Here is a 6,152-nt window from a genome sequence, read left to right on the forward strand (position 1 = left end):
ATTCGTATCAAACCAATAGCGATTCATAAAAGCTAAATTTTTGCTCAAGAGTATGAATTGAAAGTGAGCAATCCTACCATATGATTGACCTAGTATGCATGCATTTCTAATCAAAAGTAAATACCAATTGCAGCACTAGGTATGAAAGTTAAACTAGATGCATAAGAATAGATACACATATCTAAAAACAAGAAATACAATAAATCTTGTTACCTTAATCATGGGTGGGGAATTTGGGTCCAAGATATTCACTAACCTGCTTGGCAGTAGACTTCATCCAATACTAGGTGAGTGCCCATGTGTTGCAACGGGGACATATAATATCACGGTAACTTATGTATTATATGTCCCCGTTGCAACGCATGGGTACTCACCTAGTAAATCAAAAAAATACAGCTTTAGGGCGCCCTGGAGGCCTGGAGTGATCCAGAGAGGTATTTAAAGAATAATAAGTAATCATAATGTCAAATTAGCCCTACTACGACCAACATCTCCTTTCTCTACGAAACTGGAATACACGCATGAACCAGCTAATTTTATGGCACTACTGTAACAATAAACAAGGTGGCAACAGATCGCAACACCAGCAACCAGCATCCAACCACAGAAGGGTTCTGCTAAGTCAGCTTGACATCATGTATCTGCTCAAATGAAATCCTATTTCCTCAACAGAACTGACATAAACCCTGCACAATAAACAAAATACATGAAATCAAAGAAAACAAGATAATTTTTGGGGCAAGGAATTCCTGAAAGACCACAAATCACGAACCTAGTGATATCAAGGAATATCACCGGTGAAGAGGCGCCACAGTCAACAAAACTGAACTAAAAATGATTTCATATCTACATATCAGGATGACCCAAATGGTGCACGCACAAACAGCTGACCATGAAGCGTGACAACAGCGGATGTTTGGTGAGGATTGATTCTTGATGGCAAGTTGACCACCTGAGATAAAAAAATCACTACATGCTAAACTGAATTCACAAATGTGTTTCTGATAGTGAAGCTGTCAGCCTACCACCTTCTTGAACGGAGTGATCCCCCAAGGATTATCAGGCTGCTCTGGATCCCCTGTGATAACCAGACGTCCAGCAGGATCTAATTGAACATGCACCTGCCACCATGAGAACAAAAATTAGCAATCTCCTCTATGGCATGGCCTCATTTGATAAGAAAAATTCAATCTGCTCTAGGAGTGCGAGAATGTTCACCAACATCATGCGAGGTCAGAATTTGCAATGCATATGTACCCATTGTAAAATGCATTTAAAGCTGCTGCTCTCTGCATAACTGAATGGCGGACTCGGTTATGGAAATAACGATCATAGATGAAACAACAAAGCTCGAGTTCAGTTCGTTGAAGCTCGGTAATGCATATCTATCACCAGACGACAACAATGCTATAAGGTTGAATCTTGGAGAGGAAAATGAACTCTCAATGGAATCATTAGATTTCAAAAAAGACATCAATCAAAATTCAAGTTCTGGGCCTAGACCTGTTTTCTTTGCTGTGCGTCTGAATGTGCCTTTTTCTGGAGCTTTAAGAATAGATCTGCAGCAGAAATAAGAATGGCATAAAAAATAGATACGTAATCATAACAAGACTGTACTGTCGCCAGTAAGTAAACCAATCATACTTAATTTCCTTAGAAGTTTCAAGTCTGAAAAAGGTTCTAGAGCTGCATACCTCACAGAAAGTGTGTTTTTCACATCCTTTAAAGGAGCACGAAGGCCACTGGCACGGGGGCTGGGGTATCTGAAAGATGATATCAATGCAGCAAACTTATCCATTGATTTTTCTGCAATTCCACTGTATGTATTCACATGGGAAACATTGCATCCAAATCTTCCTTCAGTTCTAAATATAATAACATAATAATAATGGGTTCCTTGTAGGCGATGAGCAGCTTGTCAGATGACCTATATCCAGACTTGTCAAACGATGACAGGAATGCAGACTGTTTGTACTTATCCAGCAAAGCATAGGAGACAACATTTCTGGAATTATAGTTCTGCCCCCTTATCAGAGTCTTCTTAGATATCTGGATGCAATCAACAGAAAAGCGATGATATGTGTTAACAAATGGCTATACCGAAGATTAAGGAAAGAACCACAAGGTAATATATATTACTATGCATTCAGACGAACAAGAAAACATGTGTTTCTGCTCTATAATTTGGCTTTTGAAAACATGAGATATACCTCAGACAGGACTGCTTCAAGCTGCCCCTTGGCTTTGTTTGACCCGAAAACACCAATGATGCATACTGGAGTCTTCTCTCCACAGATTTCCTCAAAGTTGGAAGCTGTGAGCAGAGGAATCTTCTTGATTTCTTCCCATTGACCAGAAGGTTTCTTATTAGCTAGATTCGATAATACCTTATTATTCTTCTTCTCACAACTATCTAGCAGTGTCTTCAATTCCTTGACACCAGATCTGAGATCTTTCACCGAAATGCCATCCTTCAGAAGGAGCTCCTCACCATTCACGGTTCGACCAATTACAGCTGGGAGATTCTTCACGCCAAGACTTTTGAGCAGAGGATGGGAAACATTGTGAACCTAAATATGCATAGCAGTTTCCCATGTTACATACTTCCGTTGATGTTGTTTATCGAGTCCTAAAAAGAGTTAGCCCCTGATTGTTCACCAGTATGGTAATATGCACATCAGGATCTTGATGCGCAGCTTCCAGGACGACGCCACCGCCGCCGCCGAGGCCTTGGGGTGCAGGTGGTCGTAGAGCGCGCCGTTCTTCATGTACTCGAACACCAGCAGCCGCTCCTCCGCCTCCTCGCAGTAGCCCACCAGGCCGACGAGGTGCTTGTGGTGGAGCCGGGACAGGAACACCAGCTCCGACCGGAACGCGCTCTCCTTCTCCTGGAACCGGCGCGCGCGCGGGCCTGACTCGCCGCGCTTGATGGCCACCTCGCGCCCGTCAGGGAGCTTGCCCCGGTACATGGTGCCAAAGCTGCCCTCCCCGATCTTCGCCTCCAGCACGAACCCTTTGGTGGCCGCCTCCAGCTGCGCGAAGGTGAACTCCTCGGTGGGGTCCTTGAACGACGACGGCCCGCTGCGCTGCCGCGTCATCGCGCACGACAGCTGCCGCCGGAACAGGCCGCGCGCCCGCGACCCGTTCGGGGACCCGTAGGGGCTCCCGGAGGCTGCGGCACCTCCGCCGAGGGGCCGCGTCCTGCGGGGCTGGGCTCGCAAAAACCCTCGCCGGACGCCGGTGGAAGGCGTCCCGGGCGTCCAAAAATCGTTGACATCAGGGGAGGATCGGCGAGGCTGGGAGTTTCTGCGCATGGGGGAGGGCATCGGGGATCGCGGATCGCGGGACGGGACAGTGGGCGAGGGTTGCGTCGGGTGGGGGCGCGGATTGCGGGCGCGGAGGCGCGGATTGCGTGTGCTGATGCGCGGTGGGGCCGGACGCGGACGCGCGGTGGGAGGAGGCAGAACCGTGGTGCACGGATTGTGAACGTCTATGGTACTGTCTTATAGAGTAGTATAGATGATACATCCCAAATTTTGCCAAGTCTTCAAATTCCCTGAAGTCCTTCAGACTTTTCACTTCCCTCTCGGGATCCAAACCTTCTTGGTGCTTTTCATGGTTGAAATAATTTCCTTTGGCACTCAGATGCATTTGGTCCCTTTCCCTTTGTTGGCTTGCTTGTTGACCTTGATTGCTATCACCTTTCCATTCTTTTTCTTCTTGATTAAGTATGGTGTAGCAGCCTTTTGTCCACCTTGTTGATGTAGGTGTTGGATGTTTTGCTTGTTGGCTTTTGCTTGTCCCCGGCCTTCGCCTTGTATAGGAAAGACTTGTGGCCTTCTTTGTGACATAGCCTATAAATCACAGTTTCACCCTCCACATGCTTGTTCACTCCCTTAGTGGTGTTATCCTGAGGAGGTTGGATTTGTTTGGTTTTGCCTTTCTTGTCATACAAAGACTTGCCAAGGCGAGCCACTTCTTGCCTTAATTGCTCATTTTCCTTTGCAACCTCATCCGAACATGTTTCTACAATAGTATTCTCAACAAGAACTTGGTTGCAGGGGTTAGAATCATCAATTAAATCAAAGCAAGAACTAGAAGCATCTTTCTTGATAATTTCAGGAATTTCATCTAAAGATACTTCTAGTGTGCTACCAATATTTTATAGCTTAGTAGTTAGCTCATTATTGTGTATGCTAAGAATTTCCATTTTCCCTAGCAAATTTTCAATGGCTTCTTGGGAGCTAGCTAATCTAGCCTTAAGTTTTTCATTCTTTTTTAATAAGGACATCATCGGTAGCAGTGGAAGAAGCACTAGACTCTAATTGCTCAATTTTAGTTGATAGCTCACAATTAAAATTTGCAAATGTTTCAAATTTTTCTAGCAAACCTTTATAATCATTTTGAGAGCTAATCAACTTATTTTTCAAAGTTTTAAGTTGAGCCTTTTGTTTAGTGCATACATCCTGAAAAAATTTAACGGCTTCCGCAAGCTCATCTACGAAGGGCTTTCCCTCACCTTCATCATCACTACTGCTATCATCACTAGGGGATGGAATACTCATTTTACCTCTTGCCATAAGGCACTTGCATGATGACCGTGATGAGCGTGATGAGGATCGGTGGTTGCGCATCCTTGGAGGTTCATCTTCGCTTGAAGAGTCGTCCCAAGTTTTGACACTTGTAAGCGCCTTGCCTTTGCTCCTCCCCTTTTTGGGTTTGGCCATAGTTCGATAGTTGTCCCTGAAGTGGCCCTTCTCCTCGCATGTGAAGCATCCTCTCTTTATTTGTTTTTTTCCTATCAATGCTAAAGAGAAGATCCTCGACCTGCAGGGGCACACCCATTAGATTAATCTTGTGAATCATCCCCATTAACTTTCTGACGCGTCGGATTGTTTCTTTGTCCTCGGAGGATGATGTTGATGGTTGATTATCTTCATCATCATCACTTTCTTCTTCCTCTTCTTCACTTGAGGAACTTGGAGTGGGAGCTTTCTTTTTCCCTTTTCTTTCATCACATGCAAAAGCATATGGTCTTGAAGAAGTGGGCTCCTCTTGTCGACCCATTTTTCATGACATCTCAAATGCCGCAATTTTCCCAATCACAATGGTCGGGGTCATTGTACTCAAGTCCTCCATGTTGTGAAGAATAGTGATGATGCTCCCATATCTTTGTTGTGGTACCAGGAAGATAATCTTCCTCACAATGTCCGCATCACCTAGCTTATTAATGCCAATAGAATTGAGCTCATTGATAATTAGATTCAAACGAGAATACATGTCTCTAACAAACTCATTATCCTTCATAGCAAAAGAATTATACTCATTTAAGACTAGGCAATGTTTTTGCTCACGGACATTGGATGTGCTGTCATGGAGCTCATGCAATTTTAGCCAAATCTCATTAGCAGTTTTTAATGTAAAAACTTGATTAAAAATATCCATGCTAAGATATTCATACAAGCAATTTTTGGCTCTAGCATTTAAATGCATTTCTTTTTCCTCACTCGTGGTGGGTTTCTCGGGATTCTTGGGTGGTTTCATCCCGTCACGAGTGACTCTCAAAACACCTAAATCAACGGCCTCTAGGTAACAAGCCATTCTAGAACTATAATATGGGAAGTTAGTGCCGTCGAAGTGTGCTGGCCTATGGGTATCCATCCCCTTTCTCTAAAAAGTGTCAACTCTTTTAGCGATGAATGAGCCAAACCAGGCTTTGATACCAATTGAAGGAAACAGGTGATGCCTAAGAGGGGGTGAATTAGGACTTCTAAAACTTTCTCTAAAAAGGCTACAAATAAATCCCTAGAGCAAAACCTATGCAAATAAACAATTTAGAATGTGCAACAAGGTTTTGTCTAAGTGTTGCTATCTCTACCACAATGGATAAGTTTTAATCCTAAACAATATAAGTATAAAGACAACATTGAAACATAAATGCTTAATATAATTGCGAAAGCTAAAGAGCAAGGAAGAGATGCAAACTCTCATGGATGACGTCGATATTTTTACTGAGGTATCCAGAACCATGCAGGGTCCCGACTAATCCTCGTTGGTGCCCCTACGCAAAGGGAAGCCCACGCGAGGGCCAAGCACCACGGTCGAGTAACTTTCTAGAGAGTCGTGGGCCTTCTCCACGCGCAAGTGGTGCT

The 6,152-nt window shown here is 44.1% G+C and overlaps 1 pseudogene across 1 annotated transcript; it reads right to left on the minus strand.

Annotated features, from left to right (window-relative positions):
• Positions 1 to 422: 422 nt before the first annotated feature.
• LOC103626314 (dnaJ protein pseudogene) lies at positions 423 to 2,899 on the minus strand (annotated as a pseudogene). Its single transcript, XR_004849408.1, has 7 exons — positions 2,211 to 2,899; positions 1,695 to 2,049; positions 1,504 to 1,559; positions 1,219 to 1,385; positions 1,029 to 1,121; positions 773 to 952; positions 423 to 686 (listed from the first exon to the last, which is right to left on the minus strand). The product of XR_004849408.1 is annotated as a dnaJ protein pseudogene (transcript).
• Between the last annotated feature and the right edge of the window lie 3,253 nt (positions 2,900 to 6,152).

The sequence above is a fragment of the Zea mays genome, chromosome 5, assembly GCF_902167145.1.
Source record: "Zea mays cultivar B73 chromosome 5, Zm-B73-REFERENCE-NAM-5.0, whole genome shotgun sequence".
Lineage (NCBI taxonomy): Eukaryota > Viridiplantae > Streptophyta > Magnoliopsida > Poales > Poaceae > Zea > Zea mays.